This window comes from Mytilus edulis, chromosome 7 (assembly GCF_963676685.1).
Source record: "Mytilus edulis chromosome 7, xbMytEdul2.2, whole genome shotgun sequence".
Lineage (NCBI taxonomy): Eukaryota > Metazoa > Mollusca > Bivalvia > Mytilida > Mytilidae > Mytilus > Mytilus edulis.
The window spans coordinates 10,869,177-10,889,143 of NC_092350.1; positions in this window are offsets into that span (position 1 = coordinate 10,869,177).

A 19,967-nucleotide genomic window follows, 5' to 3' on the forward strand; every position below is an offset into this window, starting at 1 on the left:
TTTTTTATATAATTGATTATGCTGTATTTTAATGATATTCATAAGCAAATATATATTATATATAATATGTACAACCCCGCTGCATTTTTGCGCCTGTCCCAAGTCAGGAGCCTCTGGCCTTTGTTAGTCTTGTATTATTTTAATTTTAGTTTCTTGTGTACAATTTGGAAATTAGTATGGCGTTCATTATCACTGAACTAGTATATATTTGTTTAGGGGCCAGCTGAAGGACGCCTCCGGGTGCGGGAATTTGTTTTTTTCTATGATCGGATTGTTGTCTCTTTGGCACATTCCCCATTTCCATTCTCAATTTTAATATCTAATTGTTTTTAATAGTATTGATTGTACAGTCTCTCATAAATCTTTTAAGATTGGCACATACAATGTGAATCTAAAGTTTGTTGTTATACATGTATGTTTTATGTACCTTTATAAATTTTTATTGTTTAAACATATTTGGTGAGACTTTAATAAAATATTGAATCTGAATCTATAAAGATGTTAAATCATGTTAAGAAATATTTTTTTTTCGTGAAAATATCAATTTATTTTTATGAAAATATCATTTATTTTTTTGTAAATGAATCGACTTTTATTCAACTTACTCTTTATAACTCTTAGATTAATATATCGGTAATTATTGTCTCTTTCTTGACCTTGACATTTGAATTTCCAAAAGACGTCAATATTCCTTTTAATTTTCCTTGTCAATTTTCTGGATGTTTTATAAATCTCAGTTTGTATCCATTTGTACGCGGATGAAATATCAGTTTATACGTAAATAAAACTGTAAATAAAATTGAGAATGGAAACAGGTAATGGGTCAGACCAAAGAGCTGAGTCCCTCAAATGGATCTTTAACACAGCGAGAACACCCCGCACCCTTGGGCGGGCTTTAACTGGCTCCTAAACACTAATGTATACTAGTTTTGCGAAAATTGAAAACTCCACAACATATAAATGAACCAAACATCATACAAGACTAAAAAAGATCAGATGTTCCTGACGTTTGACAAGCGGCAAAAGGGCGGCGGGGTTAATCATGTTTTTGGGAGATCTCAACACTCCCCTATAACTCTAGCCGAAAATTGAATAAAAACACAAAGCAATACGTACACTTAAACCGAGTCCGATATTAGAACCGAGAACAGAATGAACTAAGCAAAATGACAATACTCAACATAAATTAACAAAGGTATACTAGCAGTTACTGACATGCTGGCTGCAGACCAAAATTGCACTGATTGAAAGACTATATCATTATCGTATGTTGTATGTCTTTGCTCCAAGCAGAGCTATAGAGAAACAGTATAATAACGGGTGTAAAGTAAAAATCATAGCTGCTTATATTTATACTTAGCTAAAGGGAGATAAATGTAGGAAATTATGTGAATATTGCGAAACGAATTATCAAGAAGTTAAAATTGAGAATGGAAATGGGGAATGTGTCAAAGAGACAACAACCCGACCATAGAAAAGACAACAACAGAAGGTCACCAACAAGTCTTCAATGTAGCGAGAAATTCACGCACCCGGAGTCGTCTTTTAGCTGGCCCCATAACAAGTATGTACTAGTTCAATGACAATGAACGCCATACTAAACTCCATATTGTACACAAGCAACTAAAATTAAAAGTAATACAAGACTAACAAAGGCCAGAGGCTCCTGACTTGGGACAGGCGCAAAAATTCGGCGGGGTTAAACATGTTTATGAGATCTCAACCCTCACCCTATACCTCTAGCCAATGTAGAAAAGTAAACGCATAACAATACGCACATTAAAATTCAATTCAAGAGAAGTCCGAGTCTGATGTCAGAAGATGTAACCAAAGAAAATAAACAAAATGACAATAATACATAAATAACAACAGACTACTAGTAGTTTACTGACATGCCAGCTCCAGACTTCAATTAAACTGATTGAAAGATTATGTCTTCATCATATGAACATTAGGCACAATCTTTCCCGTTAGGGGTTTAGTATCATACCGTCATAACATATATGAGAAGAAAATAACCCGTGTCATGCCAACAACTGTTTTTTTTAATAAATGTGTTTAGTTCCGATGCAAAGACCCTATAAGTGAATAAATATTAACGCCAAAATATGTTGTTTACAAAATTCAGGATGAAGATCAAAGTAAACCACCCGAGCGCTTCGGTACTGTCATGCATTTGTCTGATGATAAATTGACCCTAGCGGGATTGACTATCAATTTTGGGTCTCTTTTTGTTAAATAACTTTTCGCGTGTTTAGTTTTTTTATGTACCATAGGCTATGACATTTTTGCCTTTTTAAGTTAAATCTAGAAAGGCGCTCCGCTATGGACGCATACAATTTATAAAGTATTATTTTCATTTTGAACAAATCCTAGAACTGTCATTATTTTAAGAGTCATAATGACATTTAAATTATATTTTAGAATATATGTTATTATATCGTCTATTTTCAATTTGTTTGTCTGATTGTTCAGAAATCAATTGTATATTTTATAAATACGAATTATAAAGAACTGATGCAATATAATCCAAATGTGATTTTAACTTGTGTTACAAAAGCAACACGGCGAAAAAGGGATTAAAACCTTAATGTGAGGATCTATAGTGGGCCTTTATTTCTGTATGTTGGCATCTGTAGACATGGCCCATTATTCTTTATTCTGTATACCAATTGTAGACCCTGTTACGTGTATTTAAATTCATCTTACTCAACAAAAAACATTTTAAAAGATGAAATGATTTGAACTGCTTGAATAATAAGAATAGAACATGTGTTTGTATTTATCTGACTTCAACAAACTTTCACTCTTCAAATTATCATAACAAATGCATCATTACCTAATAGCTTCTTAGACACCGAAAGTACAAGTTCAAAAGGTCTTAAAACTTTAAACTATTTTTGTTCTGTTATTTATCCTGTGGTCACATAAGACGGGTTTGTTTTTCTGTGATTTACCCTGTGGTAACTTAAGACGGATTACTTGTTGTTATTTATCCTGTGGTCATATAAGACGGGTAACTTGTTATGCTATTTACCATGTGGTAATATTTGAAGAGGGTCCGGTCCGTTTTCTATTTTTTCCTCTTTTTTAAAATAATATTTGTAACGACTTTTACTTTTTGATTCCATGTATGTTTTTCTGATGTTTAGTAAATGTCTCCCGAGTCAGGTTTAAAACAAACATAAATGTGAACTTAAATATTGAATCGGACGGAAAACAATTGAGAAAAGGGTTCTGCACTATGGTAGACATCTATTGCTGTCCACGCATCGCTCGTCACGTGATTCTGCAGTCACGTGCAGTAGTGATTGTCACAACAAAGGAGACGAAGGACTGGACGATGGAATATAGTTAGAATGTCACAAAAACCACTAATAGATTTCTGATATGAATATAATTCATCAGTTAGAAGTTAATATTTTTGATAATTATAAAACTGAATGGAGTAAAAGGCTTGATTCTTATGGTCAAGGAAATAAGTTGAGAATTTATAAATTGTTTAAATTTTCACACTCTACTGAACAATATTTGTTGCAAAATATACCTATTCGATATCGCACTGCATATGCGAAATTTAGATGTGGAGTAGCACCTTTAAAAATTGAAACTGGTCTTTAAGAAAGATTAGATTTAGATAAAAGATTATGTTTCAATTGTGATGATATAGAAGATGAAAACATTTACTGTTAACATGTCCATTATATGAAGATTTAAGGCAGTGTTTATTTATTGATATAATTCAACATAATAATATGTTTTTAACTTTGTCAGATGACGAAAAATTTATATTTGTTGCGACGAAATAGTATCTTATACTGTTAGAAATCATTGTTATTTTTATTATGTACATGTATCAGGTTTTATCCTTGAATGTACATGGTGATATTGCACTTTTATGTTTTGTGTAAATAACAAAACTATGTTTTAATTCTGTTGTTTTATAATTGTATATAACAGTCTCTCATAGCTCTTTTAAGAATGGCACATGCATTCTACATTTTTATATTGTGTACTTGATATTATATTGTGTTTATACTTGTATGTATGTGGTGAGACTTTAATAAACTATTGAATCTATGATAACATTAACGGTACCAATTTGTACGGCAACAAATGCTCATTTCAACACTAAATATTCTTTCGTTGAGGTTTGCTGCCAACATATTTGAAGATTCAAAATGTATTAAAGCTAATACGAAAGAGAACACAAAATATAACCAAAGCCGGGCAAGGCCGGATCTATATTATATTTTGTTTTAATTCTAATGCATATTGATATTTATTTCCCCTTATGAATATTCTTATGTAGTTTCCCTAATGCATATGTTTATTTTAAAAAAAGGAAGAAGGAAGATTATGCATGTTTATGCCAAATAATGAGTCACTTTCTCCAGAATTATATACAAGTTTACTGATTCATTCTATTTATACATTTTACGTTACAAAAAAACTAAAGTTTATTGCATTCTTATCAAATATTTTAATTAATTCAAATGAAATTATTTCTTTCTTTTAGAATAAGAAAATTTTAAATAACGACAAATGGATTATGATATGCATAACTAAAATTGAGAATGGAAATGGGGAATGTGCCAAAGAGACAAGAACCCGACCATAGAAAAAAACCACAGCAGAAGGTCACCAACCGGTCTTCAATGTAGCGAGAAATTCCCGCACCCGGAGGCGTCCTTCAGCTGGCCCCTAAACAAATATATACTAGTTCAGTGATAATGAACGCCATACTAATTTCCAAATTGTACACAAGAAACTAAAACTAAAATAATACAAGACTAGCAAAGGCTAGAGGCTCCTGACTTGGGACAGGCGCAAAAATGCGGCGGGGTTAAACATGTTTGTAAGATCTCAACCCTCCCCTTATACCTCTAGCCAATGTAGAAAAGTAAACGCATAACAATTCGCACATTAAAATTCAGTTCACGAGAAGTCCGAGTCTGATGTCAGAAGATGTAACAAAAGAAAATAAACAAAATGACAATAATACATAAATAACAACAGACTTCTAGCAGTTAACTGACATGCCAGCTCCAGACTTCAATTAAACTGACTGAAAGATTATGATTTCATCATATGAACATCAGGCACAATCCTTCCCGTTAGGGGTTTAGTATCATACCATCATAACATATATGAGAAGAACATAACCCGTGTCATGCCAACAACTGGTTTTTGAATAAATGTGTTTAGTTCCGATGCAAAGACCCTATAATTGAATCAATATTAACGCCAAAATATGCAATCTTTAATTTTGTAGCATTTTGGCTTTTAACGAAATTTTGAATTGTACAATTTATGTAAAAAAAATGTTTCCCTAACAAACGAAAGGTTAAACTTGAAACTTATGTTTTTTACCAAGAACAAAATAATATTAAATTGGCTTCATATCTAACTATTTTAGATTAATCAAACAAAAAACAACCAAAACAAACGTTACAAATGAACCCAATTATTCGAAACTTTAAAACAACCTCTTTATTTCTTCCTGCGGCAGACGCTACAAAAAAATTTCCTGTTTTTTTTTAAAGCTTGAAAGTTATTGAAAATATACTTATATAATTACCAGGCTTGAAATTGTGTACGCCATTCGCGAGTTTCATCTGAATAAAGCCTCACTGGTGACACTCGAATCAACAATGTTTAATTCCAAATAGAGTACGAAGCATTAAGTACTTACAATTCCAAATGGTTTTACCAAATAGAGCTAACCGAAAAGACCCCATAATTCAAGCTGACATCTAATATTTTGTGACAGTAAAAAACCTATAAATTTACTGATTACGTTAAGTAGAGAGGAGGATGAAGAACATTATGGTTTTGTAAGTTTAAACCTCAGATGTGAAGTATAACATGTTTTATGCTTGTGGTTCTCATTGTCTTAATAACAAATTAGACGGAAAAAAATTTACAAAAAAAGTAAAGAAATAAAAAATAAATAAAATTATAACAAACAAAAAACAGTCATTTGCACGAAGAAGGGTTGAACCCTGCTTCTAATGTTGCCAGCAGTAAATATCTTTTCACTTTGAACTTATTTTACTTTTTGAACTAAATCAAAAGACAACATATGCTTTTTATAACTATATTTAGTATGCATCTTTGAGACGTTTACTCTTTACAATTGTTTTAGGTAAAGCGATTAGATAATGTTGACCTTTCAGTTTAGTCTATTTAATTGTATGTTTCAGCATGAGTGAATACTTTGGAGTAACCTAATTAGTTCTTAGTATACGTTATGATTTAAAAAATCTACTGCAAAGCTAGCCTACATTTCAGGGTATAATGAATGCTATAGCATAGAAGTCATTAAAATACTTTTAGTGGTTGAGTGGAATAAATCCAAAATCATCTATTCATTTCCTGTGACTTTGGTTTCTGATGTTATTTCCGTTTGAATCAAATTTTTAATCTTATTAAAACAATTCATCGGCTTTCGAAACAGAACGTTCACTTTAGTGTGAACACAACAACTATCCTGTCAGACTTCAGTACATACAGTATATTTCTAATGTATTTATTATTTTTAATTCCATTTATTGTTTGAAAAATTCACATCCCAATCTTGCAAATTTACATTGAATCAAAAAACTAAAACAAACAAAAATATTCCCAGAAATATATGATTCTTTAACATGCTTACCAAGATCCACAGTACTTATAAATAAGAACATTTGGTGTACCAATGAGACATCCCCCTATCTAAGTCGCAATGTTTAAAAAGGAAAAAAGAAAACTTTACTTTTCATTATTAGGGGAAATGATAAAAGTCATTTAAAGTCCATTTGAGAATAATAATGTCTTTTACACTTACAATAATTGTAATCTTTTTATTAATTGATTTATGCTCTTCGGTGAATACGGTTCTCTAGATACAGCAAATAATCCGGTCCATTATAGAGACAGCTAACTCACAAATAAATATCTATTTCAAAAATGTATATTATTCAATATGTTCGGATCAATTCATACAACAACATTCTTACCGTTGATACTTATTACTCAGAAAGTTGCCAAAAATATAGAATCATTTTGAGTGGTAAAATAATATTATGTTGATGAAAATATGTAGACAATAAGTAATGCAGATCTATAATATTGACAGAATTTGTAAATCTTGTATCTACATGTAAAATACGGCAAACAAATGTTGTAATCAGAAACCACATTTTAAAGGGAGACGCAATGTACCAAAGCTAAAATCGAAAATATGTCCATTTTCCTAAAAATCTGTTCTAGACTGATCATGTTAAAAATACCAGTACTGATATTTCAGAAGCCATAACATACCTATCCATTTACGTTATTTTGTTATCATTTACAAATGGTTTTGTTTATCCCAAAATACAAGAATATGACTTTTGAATTTTGATATTAAAAAACTACCAGGAAAAATTGGTTTTTCATATCAGGAAAATTGATGTATTTAATTTCAAATAATAGTTGTTTGTCATCACTGTTATATGTAATATAAATTGCGAGAAATAAATATATTTACAAAAAGATATCTCACCTATTTTTGTCCACGGCCGAAAATCTGGAGTTCGAAAATAAAATCCACTTTGCATAGTCAAAACCGTTTAACAGCTATCTATCTTTCTAAATTATTGTTCATTTGAATTAAATTAGATTGGAATAAAACAGTGTTTTTATTGTACGGAAGCCCGTTGACATATTGTTTAACAATGTAATAAGTGAAAGTTTTTGTATCTAGACAAAGGGTGGATTTCTGGACTCCGGTACGAGGCCAAAGATATGTAACCTCAAATGAAGTGATGGGCCGCCGTTCTAACACGACGACACAAACATTTACACTCGTCTGATTGGCTGAAAGCACCCGGTATTATTGAGCAATGCGTAATTGTTTTAAGTATTAAGTCTTGTAGTATCCGTTAAGCACGATAACGATAATTTTTCTCGCCTTCATCTCAATGTTTACTTGTCTCTGTTTTCTTTGTAATATCAAACGAATTTTTATCCCATTAAATACAGAAATTGACATGTAACCTTTGACTATGTTACTCCTACAGTAGATAGACAAATAGAGGGATAATTGTGTTTAATTGATATACAAGTAGAAAGAACCAGGTTAAATGAATCAGCACTATCTAAAGCATAACACAGAAACACATTTGTGGATTATATTTCATGCATTATTTTAGAGTTTGCTACATTTTGAAACCTTTTTTATCCATTTGTATGATATAAACATTCAATTAAAAAATCGTAAACCGATCTTCTTTTACTGTGATCAGGTAGGTCTCGTTTGGTCCTCATAGAAGTCACGATGCTGCTTAATTATGTTGTTGCACTAACTATTTGTTCCGAACATTCCTGGTAAAGTTAGCTGTGAAATAGATACTTGTTTGTATGTCTTAAGATACCAAACCGTCAACCCGGCTCTTAATTTAAGAACGATATAAATATTTTGTTGATATATTTTGTGATATAAAACATAAGTTATTTTTTATACAGAATTCTGTATTCAAAACTGTTTCAATCTTATATATTTCTTAATTGATTTTTGGACTATTCACGTCAGTTTTTGTTTTCAAGATCAAACCATGAAATTTGATTGTAGTTTAATAAAGTAGTACTTGGTAAGCACAAACTATTTAGATATGTTTTTTGCAATGCAAATTATTGTTCAAAGATAAACGAATAACCTTTAGAATAATTCTCAAAGGGTTTTATTTAAATGCTTTTGTGCAAACGAAGACAAGTTCGTACCAATTATACAAAAATGCAATTTTTCTTTCAATAGACAATTTCATCTTAAACAAAAGAAAATCCTAGGTGGGAAAATGCTCCGTTTCTAATAAAACAAGAACGAGAAGAAGAAAAATTCCACAATTTTTTCCATAGAAGCAAAAAATGTGATAAAAACTTTGTTGCATATCTATATTTATATTTGTATATGATAACAGAGGATGATTGAACAAGAAATGTCTGTGGCGTCTATGTCCTGTACACAGATCCTGTCTTTTTCTTGCAATAAAACACATACGTTATACGATGTTCTTTCGTCACAGTTTATCTTGCTCTTCAAATGGTGGTATCAAATATTTTCAATTTCTCGGAAGATAATTACTACTATTTAATTAAAATATAGTATTATAAAGAAATCAGAGATCTATATTTGAATTAGATTGCTAATTGCTACAAAACTTACTAACCAAAGCAACAATTAAATTGTATCATTATAGTCATACTTTCATGTTGTCCATAACATTCTTGTCTTTTGTAGACAGTGTACTACATAACTAGAAAGTTCGCGTTATTGTTCTAAATTTGACTCTCTGCAGAGTGTATCCTGTATGCTGTTCCGATTGTTAGCTATCATCAGATCTTTTTACCACAACGGTCAATGGGGTAACAAAACATATCTACCAATAATTCTGCCCATGCCGATGAATAATTTATCTTAAAAAACGCGATGTATATTTCGCAACTGGTTCTAATCCAAAAGTGGACAGCTACATATCATACCGGTTTTTGAGAGTGCCATGTGCTACTACGCCTGTAATATTTTTCTAGTGGTTTGTAGGCGGTCTGTTGTAAGACTATTTGCCCGTATCCAACATAACCTCTCTCCAGTCTTCGTCTAATTAGACACACTTTGTAGAACTTACCAACTTAATTGTTAAATGATGAAATGTTTTCTCGTCATTTTCCAGTCTAGCTGTCTTGTGGGTTCATGTTTTTGAAAATCCACAGTGAGAAGTACAATTGTAATCACAATCTAAACAATACGCGCATATATTCATGTATATTTTTCATCAATTTTCTAATACCATTTTGATGTACTGGGTATTTGATTAAAATGTTAATTTATAAATTCCTCCCGCTACAGCTATCTTGTATCCGCAAGTTTTTTTTACTTATACATCGTGTAACCACGAATATCCAAGTATTCAATCTTTATTTTGTAAATAGTTGTGTGCAGAATACGCCAATTAAATCTACTTTGTATTCCAAGATTTAAACGCAAGAAAATCCAAACATATTATATAAGGTTTTCTCAATGATGTAGATCATATCATAATATGTAGTTGATTACATATCTTGGTGGACTTATTATAACTGGCGATCTTACTGCATATCATTGTTTATGAATATATGATGAGTGAAATTTGAAATTGTAACGTAAATAATGCTATGAAAATATCTAAAAAAAAAAAAGAATGACAATTTGATATAAGTGACTTGTAAACGATACAATCAATCATGAATATATAGTGAGTTCGATTGTAAGGCTGGACACGTTATACAATAAACCGACCAAATATGAAGACCCTATTGCAATATGCAATTACGGCCTTTATTTATATATATTATTAAGTCACTAATACACCGTTTAACTTATAGTTTTACCCGTAATGCATGGCCCTTAATTGTAGGCATTATTTATAATATTTCTATGTCGTTTCGTCTGTTCTAAAACAACACACTCTCAATCTTTTACCGTGTGTGTATGAATTTACACAGTTAATCAGGTAGTAAGTATTAGATTACTTTTAGTCTAAACAATGTTTATACTTGTGACGTTTTGCCATACCTAATTTGGTTTTCATGTAACACATTTTAATGAATATGCCACTGTATGTGACAATGATTACATCACTGGCATTACATGATAAAAAATAAAACAACAAAAATACTGAACTCAAAGAAAATCCAAAACGGAAAGTCCTGATTTCATAGCTAGCTTAACCTTTCACACGTAATTCACTATTGTGAAACGATAATACTGATGATTGACTGTTAATACCATAAGTTTTCATTTTGCAAAATCATTTCTTCAACTTTTTTATTAGGTTTTTGATTTCAGATAGTTTAACTTTCAGCATCACTAAAAAAAGTATAAATTGTAGATGTTTGCATCTGTTGCAGTAACATTTGTTCTGGTATTGTTGTTATTAGTTATATTGTAGAATCGTCCTTGAAGTTTATCCGAATATTTTCATAATTTCTCAAATGTTATACTTTAAAATCTATACTGGATGTTTTCCATGTTTTGTACCGATTTGGTTATATAGCTCCACATGGGTAACGTTTTAACTGTTGTTATATTGCACAACATTACGTGTCAAACATTTGGTCCTCAAAATTGTCAGCAGTAAAACAACAAAAATAATGAACTCCAAGAAAAAGCCTATTATCCATGGCAAAATCAAAACCACAAACACATCAAACGAATGGAAAACAACTGTCACAAATCTGACTTGGCACAGTAAATGTTTATGTAAACGGAATATATTGTGCAATACACCAGATACCAGTGTTACAATACAAACAAAGTAGAAAAATAAATAAAATATAGTTATTTACATTTTACTAAACATATTTAATAATCGTAATTTTATTTCATCAGACGATATGTTTTTCAACCATTTCTGACATTTCCCCCTTTCAACAAGAACACTGTTTGACAGCCGTATTACTGAGTTGCCATTCTTTGAATATATTTTGCCAGCATCAGTTTCTTTGCACATTACCATGATATGTATTTCTTTGAGGTAGTACTGTAATGCGTGTTGAAAATGAAGTACCAAATGCTTTCTAGAAAAACTGAAGTTTCCATAAACTTCAAGTATATAGGTATGGCCATTTTCAGAACGATAGTAAACTCCACAAGTAGGTAAACTCCGGCTCACCAGTACCCGCAATAAGAGATACTACCGAAAGGATAAGTGGTATGTTTCGTTCTGGAGTCTATATGGTACAAAATGATTCGCTCCCCTGGGAATAGAGTAGAACATACACTTCTAGACTTAAAAGCTGATATAAGATCTCCTTCATTCAAAATACGAGTATTTTTTGTTATATGTGTTCTCTTTGTAATAGCTGTCATCTTATCATAATCTATCCTGTAAACAAATAGAGACAGAGCATATATGACATTAACAACTAATAAACTTGTCAAAAGATATTCATCCTTGGTATATGTTAAACTTCTTGAAATCCACTGTATAGAATGTTTATCAAAAGTGAACTTCAGTTAAAATGTGATTTTGATTCGATTTTCTTGGCGTTTTACTTGCTTAATCATAGACGTTTCATATAAAATGTTGCTTGACAGTATATTTATAATGGTAAATCACGTTTTGAATGAATAACAATGTTTGTGTCCTCCCAGGAGTACAACATGTACTGTGGCACCGTTAAAGTCCACAATTTCTCTAAAGTCCACAACACCGCTAAAGTCCATAACAATTTTCCGCTAAAGTCCACAACGCCGCTAAAGTCCACAAAATTTCCGCTAAAGTCCACAAAATGACCTCCGCTTAAGTCCACAAGAAAACACCGTTAAAGTCCACAACAACAAGTTCCGCTAAAGTCCACAAAAAAGCACCGTTAAAGTCCAAACATTTTTTTTTCATTATCAAAAGACAATTTTCTGTTTTTTACACCCGATATTATAGATCTAATTAAAAGCACGGACTTTTGTTCTTAGAAAGTATTTCTTGTCAGCATAAATTATATTTTTGATGAATGAAAAAATTATAGTATTTGCTTTATCGATTTTTATGCGATTTTCTATCAATCAAACAGACAACATTTCTGAAAAGTTATCTAACTATTATACTCTTTTTATTTTTTAGTAAATATTTGTTCATCCACAAGAAACTCCAACATAGCGTTCTCTTTATGTATATGCTGGAGACATAATTTGGAGCCTATATTTGATATTTAAATTTCCTTTGCAATATCTATAAAACATAAGTAAGATTTCCATTCAGTGTCTGTTAGTTTCCACAGCAGCCAAAACGGTCCGTAAATCTCAAAAATAGACTTGGATCCATCATGTTCTTTTTTGAAATCAAAATAATGATAAAGAATACCACACATTCATGCATTTTGTGGTGCTCAGCAGATTTCCATCACTCTTTGGTTTGCAAATAAAAAAGAAGATATGGTATGATTGCCAATGAGACAACTGTCCACAAGAGACCAAAATGACACAGACATTATAAACAACTGTTTGTTTTGTTTTCAAAAAGGAAAATGAATTTGTTTCAGAATGAAAGATGAATTGAATAAATTATACGCGGATGTGGTTCTGTATTGTGTATTATCCATGATGAGTACAAGTATAAGTTTTTTCAACAATGCTACATGTATATATATGTTCCAGACAATATGAGTATATCTGATTTGAACCCTTACGCGTACAATGTGGACCATATAAGTATACCTGAACGTATACTCGTACCGTATGAGTATACTCGTATGGTTTAGTATGAGGTCGACCATACATGTGCATTTGTCAAATTTATCAAGAGTCAGAAAATGAAATAAAAACTTTAACCAAATAAACTAGAGTCTCTAAAGAGCCTGTGTCGCTCACCTGTATTTACTGATCCTTTGGAAATCATTTAAAATAAGGTTTAAATCATAATGTGTAGTATAAGATATCATTAGATACTATAATAATATCTAAGATAATAGCAAAGAACTCAGGGGCAGCAACCAAACAACTGGTTGTCTGAAAATTTCAGGGCAGATATATCTAAATCTGATGAAAATTTTTGCCACCGTCAGATTTGCTCTAAATGCTTCAGTTTCAGAGATATAAACCAAAACCTGATTTTACCGTATGTACTATTTTTAGCCATGTATGCCATCTTCGTTCGCGGGCAGGGTCATTGGACACATTTTTAAAACTATATACTCTTATGATGATTGTGGATAAGTTAAGTTACACTTTGTTTAAGTAATTTCAGAGGGGAAAATTTCTGTACAAGTTAACGATGACGACGACGACGCCGGACGACGCCGAACGCAAAGTGATGAGAAAAGCTCACTTGGCCCTTCGGGCCAGGTGAGCTAAAAAGTGACGCTACATTTTTTAGTATTAAATTAAGTTCAAATGCTCAAATTGCAATTGAAGTTATGGAAGTACATACATGTATATTTTGGAAGATAAGTTTTTAGAACATTTAGGAACGTTGTACTTCAAAAACCGATAAGCCAGTAAAGTAAAATGGTCAGGAGTATTTGTCACCTATAATTAGTTGTTATACATATATCATGAAATCTACGGGTATTTTTCATAACAAATATTAGGAACTATTTCATGTAAGATTTTAATCAAAATTAGTACCAATAGAAGCAGACCTCTCATAGGTTTATTTGTTTATTTGGTAATTTATCTATTTTGAAGCGTTAATTCTCAATTTCTGATGATATAACACAAAGTTTATATCTTATCCAAAAAATTTGATTTACACCAAAAATGAAAAACAAAACTAACCGAAGAAAAGTATGACCAAATAAAAAAAAACCTAGCTGACGTATTTGTGTGTTGAGAAATCCAGAACTAATAAAAAAATAAGTGTCTATGAGCATTGGGGTGTGTAGGAATAGGATAAAGACAGGATGTGGATATAGAATAAAGGCGATAGGAACGTTCATCTTGTATTGAGCCCGAACACCAACAATTGTTGAACTATCTTATAGTCATATTGATTGATTAAATGTACGTCACATCAAGTTTCACGGTATCGCTTTCAGAGTTAATTTCGTTTCTTTATTCTCTTTTAAAAATACTTTTTTTAGTATTTTGAAAAGGCTAAATGGAAGACTAGTATGAAGTTTTAATCTGAAACTTTTACGAATTATAGAATCATATTCAAAACAGTGTAGCTGTGGTCATTGATTGACAACCTTAAATTATCCCATTGACTGGGGCAGATTAGGTGAACGTGTGTCTGTAACAACAACTGCTCACTACTTACTTATTATAGAATTTAAACTGTGGGGTCACCAAAGGTTCTAAACGCCTTTAATATTAAAATAATCCGAAAAGTTAATCAGGAATAACTTTATGTTTTGATTTATATTATTGATATAAATCAAAACATCCTGTTATTCCTGATTAGTTTTTCTAATTTCTTTATTTAGGTGTTGAGAACCTTTTGTGACCCCACAGTTTAACAAGTACATAGTGAGCAGTTGTCTTTACAGACACACGTTCACCTAATCTGCCCCAGTCAATGGGATAATTTAAGGTCGTCAATCAATGGCCACAGCTACACTGTTTTGAATATGATTCTATAATATCAAAGAATGTTTCTGTTCTTTTCAATACAATTTTATTGGTTTAATACTGTAGAACAGATTTAGCGTTTTGTGAGTTTATAGAAATTAATCTTGTGAGTAATTTTACATGTGATTAAAACACTTTACCAAGATAAACAACTAGTGTATGTATATTTTCTTAAGCCCCATTTATGGGCATTGGTTTTTCCATTTGAATGGTTTTACACTTTTAATTGTTGGGGACTTTTATAGCTGGCTGTTCCGTGTGAGCCAAGGTTCCGTGTTGAAGGCCGTACCTTGACCTATAATGGTCTTTTATAAATTTTAACTTGGATAGAGAGTTGTCTTATTGGCACTGTGACTCATACCACATCTTCCTATATCGATCAAATCAGGTTTTGTTGTGACATTTTGGTAGAAACCCATTCAACGCATCGATATCTGATACTAATCGATAAAAATATAACTTAAAGCATAGAATATTTTCTTTTTTATTTGGAATTTATCATACTGGCTTCATTTTTCCGTTCTGAAAATCATAACAGAAATTAATAACGTTAAACGTTGGTTAAAAGTTTTGCGACAGGAGACCTTTGGGAATTCATAAACTTAGTATTTTTTTGTTTAATGATATAATCAAGATTGTTGCATGTCGTTCAAATGTTATAGATTAGGAGGCACATTTGCTTTGTACATTAATTATGTCAAAAAGTGATTATATGCAAAGAATAAAAGAAAAAAATTACTTGTTGAATGCAGTAATAATAAATAACGAATTTACAAACTTTTTAGAAATGATGTCCTAATTGGCCATCAAGATCAAAATTGATAGAACAAAATCATATACCGATACTGTACTTTTTTCATGTATCAAACTGATAAAAAAAATACTACCGAGAAGAAAGGCAAATGCTTCGTATTGTACTAACGGGATAAAAATAACGAATAATATGTTTTTAACAATAAAAAAATTGGTGTGGACTTTAACGGTGCTTTTTTGTGGACTTTAGCGGAACTTGTTATCGTGGATTTTAACGGCGTTTTCTTGTGGACTTTAGCGGAGGTAATTTTGTGGACTTTAGCGGAAATTTTGTGGACTTTAGCGGCGTTGTGGACTTTAGCGGAAATTTGTTGTGGACTTTAGCGGTGTTGTGGACTTTAGAGGAATTGTGGACTTTAACCGTGCCACAATGTACAAACGACACAGTTTGAATACTAGGACGTTTTCATACAGAACATATAATTGTTGTTTACTATTTTGCTTTTCTTTTTTATGAAGATCGCATGTCTCATTATGATAATGGGGTTTTAACTTCGGTTTTTGTTATTAATTTACTTAATTAATTCACGTTTAAGTTGTGATTGTATCAAGGCATCGGAAACAGTAGACGCTTTTGGGTAATAAAGATCAGTGACGATTTTAAAACCGTGAGCGTCAATGATGAGTCTTTTATAAACAAACCGCGTCTGGCGTAAATATAAAATTCCAAGCCTGGCTTCTATGAATCAGTTTATTTATTTCTTACAAATATTATCTAACAAAACGACATAGAAGTTTTGATACTCAAAGGAAATCTTGGTATTTTCAAATCTATTCCATTATGATCGATATATACGTTTAACTTAATGGATAGTACATATTGACGATCCTTCATTAAAAAAAAATACGCACGTGCACGTAAACACTGATATTATTCTATATAATAACACTATCCTTTTGGCTAGAAAGACATCAACCATCAACCATCAACCATCAATATTTTGATTCTTAAACCTTCACCCTAGCCACACAAACACATACACACATAGTCGATGCCTAGTGCAAAAGTTCTGTTCTGTTCATACTATCGTACAAAATTCAAGAAATTCGTATTTCTTTATATACCGCTCTACTGTAAACTCCCTACCTGCTTATGAATTTGAATAATTGTGGTCATTACTCATAGATCTGCTAGTACTCAAAACTACTGGAAGCTAGTTGATAGATTGATTTCTAAACATCCAGTGTAAAATATTTATGCAAGTTTAGAACAAACAAAAAAACAAATTGATTATTTACAATAAACACAACAGGGAACTTAGTCCTGTAATAGGTGTTGTACAGGACATTTGAAAATGCCATGCATTGGAAAATGAGGGATTATTGGATAGGAGCAGAAACTTTGCCTTTCAGTAGACCAACTACGAACTCCTCAAAGAGTGGCATTCTCTCTACAACTAGGCATAAGATTAGATGTCCCCATTCTGACCAGACTTTGATACGTCTTTATGCATCCTGTACAGCCAAACGGACGACCAACATTGGCAAGTCGGGTGAAGACTAAGTGGAAAGCTAGTTGAAAACTAACAACAACTAATTAAAAATTCATGTGTCTAAGTTGAGGTTCATTCAAGTTTTTGTTGATAGAATTGAAATGATCTGAACCAAAGTTCTATAAAGGTACACACACAAAAACATTCAATTCTATCCAATATTCCATTCACTAAGGACGAGAGACTAGTGTACACATGACATTCGAGTTGTGACAACTTCACTGGAGTTCATCTACATATAACGTTGTTTATTACTTTTTTTTAATGAAAAAAACAAATATTTGTGAAAAAATTATGTGTAGGCAGTGGAGTTCATCTACATATAACGTTGTTTATTATTTTTTTTTAATGAAAAATAAAATATTTGTGAAAAAATTATGTGTAGACACGTGCCTAAAGTGCCTTACGGCAGCTACGCTCTTGACTCTTCGGCTTTGTACTTGTTAGGCTTTATAAATATTATAATACGAACGTCATTGAAGAGTCTTATGTAGAATAAGAATAAGAATAAGAATAATATTTTATTATTCCAATCAAGGGCCCTTGATGGGCAGCATAACATGTACACATAGAACAATACATCATGATTTGTAACAGAAAAACATTTTTATATAATAAAATGAAACATTAAAAAAAAAAGTTCAGACAGGTGTTATTATCTTCATTCTATAAAAATCAAATACATTTAGTTCCAGGCAGGATCAGAACCATAAAATCATTATTATGTAGACGAAAAGCGCGTCTGGCATACTAAATTAAAATCCTTGTACCTTTGATAACTATTTAGTATTTCTTAACTAAGAATCTATAGACACACTTCTGTCGCCTTAATTTACAAATTTACAAGCCTGTGTCATCAATTAAAGATAGCCTCCCTTAGATGTATTGGTGTAAACATTTTTTTATAATGAATAATACAAGTATATTTTATAAACACATTCACAATTAGGAATCAGAAACTAGCAACAATTGCTTAGATGTCTTATCCATCTTCAACTGAATTGTGTCATTATAAACGACAGCATCATGTGTAACAGTTGCATCACTGACGAAATGTTTATGTAGAAATAATGTAAGAGCTGTATATAAACCACGAACCTCGAATCGTTTGTTGAACCGACTAGCTCTGGCAACAATGGGTTTGCCTCCATTCACTTTTAAAACAATGCAAAACGCCCCCTGAAATGTATTTTACTTATATCTAAAGTACCCACAAAGCAACAATACATAGATATTAAAATGAATAAACCAAAAACAGTGAATATTCAAAGGAACCACAGTGATAGAAACAATGTAAACGTAATATAGTCCACTAAACGTAGAAAGTATTTGCGTCCGAACCTTTTCAGGATTTATCTCCAGAAAGAACGTTCAAAACCCCCAAAAATCAAATCCTAGGATTATACATTACTGAATACATGAAGGTCTATAGGGACCTTTATAATTGGTAACACTTATTTTGACATACAAAGACATTTCCTGCTGATCATAATAGTTTACCTGCTTGTTGGTTTAGATTTTGATATATTCATATGTTCACATGGAAAAAAGTAAAATAAAAAAAAAACGAACTCCTAAACAAAATATTACTAAGCAAATGACGATAACAAAGGCTCAAACACATCAAACGAACGGATAACAACGGTCATATTCCGGACTTGGTACAGGCATTTTCTTATGTAAAAGAAGTGATCTTGGTTCTAGCAAACGAACCCAAATTTTTATACCCGTTTAATATATTCAGCTACATACATCGTGACTTAATTTGATGTTCATGAATTATTCAGCTGTATACCCAGTAACTTAATGTGATGTTCATATAATTACTTTGGCACGTAAACTATTTACCTAAATTAATGTTAAAAATTGAATACAATATATAAAAAGTGTACATTGTACGCTCATCGATATATTGAGGTGATACAAATCAAGAAAAAAACCAAACAGATGTAGGGGAATTGCATACAATTCTAAAGGATATGACCGAGCTTATGAGCAATGTCGTCTCCTTCTATGCGCTCATCACCGGCCATGCAAATCATTACACAGTCATAATGTAATAATAGGTAAATTAAAGGACTGTTCTGTTATTTATAGTTCCAATATTGTAAAAATATGTCGCTACTGATTTGAAACAAAACACATCGTAAACCATGGCCGTGATTCGTATTCTTTTCCTATTTAAAGAATTACGGAATTTGATTTACCCATATGAATTAATTACACACATATTTAACATCCAAAGAGGATCAGAGTTACAAATATGCAAGAAAACATGTACAGCTGTGTACAATGGTCAATATTTACAACAGTTGACAAATTCTAAAAAAAAATCTTGTTACAAAAGAATCAAAGTATACAAATAAAAATATTTTTTATTTTCTGACTCCGAAATTAAGACAAATAAATCTGATAACTGAAACAAATAATTTTTAAAAAACTAATATGCATGCAATCAACCGACTTTACCGTTATAAATGGGGTTTACTCGCAACTGAAATTTCACGTACTATAAAATATAGTCGAGGATGTAAAAAAAAAATCTTATTTACTTGTATTTGTTTTGTAATACCAGAATTGAGTTATAAACCAAA